Here is a 2,540-nt window from a genome sequence, read left to right as displayed (position 1 = left end):
GATTTTTACCGAGGCAATTCGCGGTCACATCTTGACATATGTTTTTACGTAGAATATGTCGGAAGATGTATCATCAATTGTATCTTGCATTAACCATTTACACAACTGATCAGTACTAGGTCATACGAAAAAATGACTTTAAATTATCTTTACTAAAGCTTACCTGAATGCTTAAATTAAGAGATGAGGTATACCACAATACGTATAATACATTTTATTTATGAGCACTGTTTCCGGGTAGGCTACTCAGACATATAGCCGTACATAGTTTCAATTATAGAAAATAGCACACTTAGCACACTTATACAGATATTCTGAATACAAATAATCGATCTGGTTTATTTTGAGACTAATTATTACTTTGTCTATACTAAGGGCGTAAAGATGTACAAAACATAGTAAAAAAGCTTAAACACGTTTTGTTTTTTAAAGGTTCGGCCACTGGATAGCCTTCCACCTCAGCAAGAGATCGGTGGCACGGCACGTTCCTGGAACGTCGGTGTCGCAACGGCTTAAGGATCCTATTTCTCTCATTTGGTGGCTCGCCAATATGTCTGTTGTTACTTCCCAGGGATACCAATCCGAATCCGTTAATCTAAAGTCATTATTGAATATCCATTTTTGGATGCGAATAGATCATGATAATGTTATTTGACACCCAAAGACACTGAACACATTGAGCCAAGAAAAACATTTATTTATTTAGAAAATTCCTTGGTTTTTCTAAATTCCGTATAGGATGTATGGATATACATATTTTTCCCTTTGGACTACACCTTGGTGAGATGTGTATCCGTGCTTCACAACAGCAGTGTGTACATGTGTGGAGAACAACAACTAATTCTCACAACTATATTGTCCACGGTACTATCATAATGTCATTATTTTCTCAGAGTCAAAAAAGGGCTGGTTTTCTGCTCCGCTACTTCTCCAGTCTGTTTGCCGAGATCTAGGAGTCTTAAGGTAGCCTCTACTCGCTTCAGGACTCCGGAAAGTAGGATTACCTCTGTGCTGCCGCTGTGGCAAAACAAAAGTTTGGGTAAGTAGTGCTTTATTCAAAGATGTATCTTTTAATGCATGGAAGTATTTTTTTATTTCATTTTTTGGGGTTCTTCCTTTGTTTTTAGGAAGGTGGTGGCGTTTTTTTGAGATGTAACATAGAAGTCAGCATTCTTCAGAAGCGATCATGGCAGCCAACTGTGTATAACATAGTTTTCTATCTGCCAACTTTCCAGAATCTACAATTCATTCCTTTTCATTAATGGAACAGTAAACCAGGCCATTGTCAGTAGGGGAGGCTGCAGGTTTTTGCAGGTTCATGTTGGATGAAGTTCAAGACCCAACAAGAGTGGGCTGTTAGATCCACTAGAAGCCACTCAGACACGGCCCAAAATAGTGTACCAAAAAAGATTCTGCTTAAATCTAGCCAATATAAGACAGTATTTAGTTATACTGTTCACCTAGAAAAACACTTTTCGTGCTTCTGGAGTTTTATTCACATCATCGCGACTGTTTCCCTGTAGAAGAACTCCTCGTTTTGGTTGCCTAAATTATAAAAAGTTGTTTTGTTGTCCACCGAAGCCGCGTATCCCATCTAGCTCAACCACTGGTAAAAGCGCCATTCTCAGACAATATGTATTTAGATCAACTTCTACAATTAAAGTTTAAATACAGCTTTATACATCGTCCCATAAAAATATGCTGCTACACATCCTCTCAAAAGGCTAACATCAAGTTTAATGGCTAAGTCACCAAGATTAAAAGTCTTTACTTTCGCACAAAGGTGCCCATTTTATGCTGCCCTGTCTTGTACTTCCTATTCCTTTTTCAATTATTTTTAAAAACTTACCACAGATGATTTTCGCCGAAAGTAATGACTGGGAATATGGCAGCCTTCCGCATGTCTCCATGTCCTTCTTGGTCTATGGCAGGTTGAGAGCTAGTGAAAAGACGTAACATAAAAACATTTTAAATAAGATACAATCCTGTAATTAACCACAGGACATTTTCACAGTGATCACTACATCAAAGGGATAAGTGCAATGACATACAACGCATCAGTAAAAATGCAAGAACTAACGTGTAAAACAGTAAGGATTACAGATAGAAGTTAAACACGCGTTTACGAATAACACCCGTCTATCACCCGTCATTTGCAGGAGGTTTCTGAGGTTGATAGGTGTGCAAAATAGGAGTACGAGTGCATGTAAACTTGTCACATGTGTGGTCTTCTTGGAGCAGTGTTGATTATACAAGTCTGACAGCTGCAGGAAGGATGTGTGGTATCTCGCTCACTTCACTGCACGTTGGAAAAACTAGATCGATCGGATTACAGGTGAGTAATTGCATATACAAACATAATCGACAACACTACTGGCTCTTTTCACATCCCCTCAGGCAAAGAGCTGGGGCACGCACGTTTCCTGGGAACGGTGTGCAACGGCTTAAGTCCTTTTCTCTCATTTGGTGGCTCAATTATTGTCTGTGTTACTTCCAGGTGATACCCAATCAGAATCAGTTAAGCTAAAAAGTCAATTTAT

At 38.8% G+C, this 2,540-nt stretch overlaps 1 protein-coding gene across 1 annotated transcript in view; it reads left to right on the top strand.

The window, feature by feature from the left end:
- LOC116689570 (Golgi-associated plant pathogenesis-related protein 1) overlaps positions 1-2,540 on the top strand; it is a 39,513-nt gene that overhangs the window by 1,709 nt on the left and 35,264 nt on the right. The window lies entirely within an intron of this gene.

Source organism: Etheostoma spectabile, chromosome 5 (assembly GCF_008692095.1).
Source record: "Etheostoma spectabile isolate EspeVRDwgs_2016 chromosome 5, UIUC_Espe_1.0, whole genome shotgun sequence".
NCBI classification, from domain to species: domain Eukaryota; kingdom Metazoa; phylum Chordata; class Actinopteri; order Perciformes; family Percidae; genus Etheostoma; species Etheostoma spectabile.
Note: the sequence above shows the minus strand (reverse complement) of the source record. Positions and strands in the feature narration are given on the sequence as shown.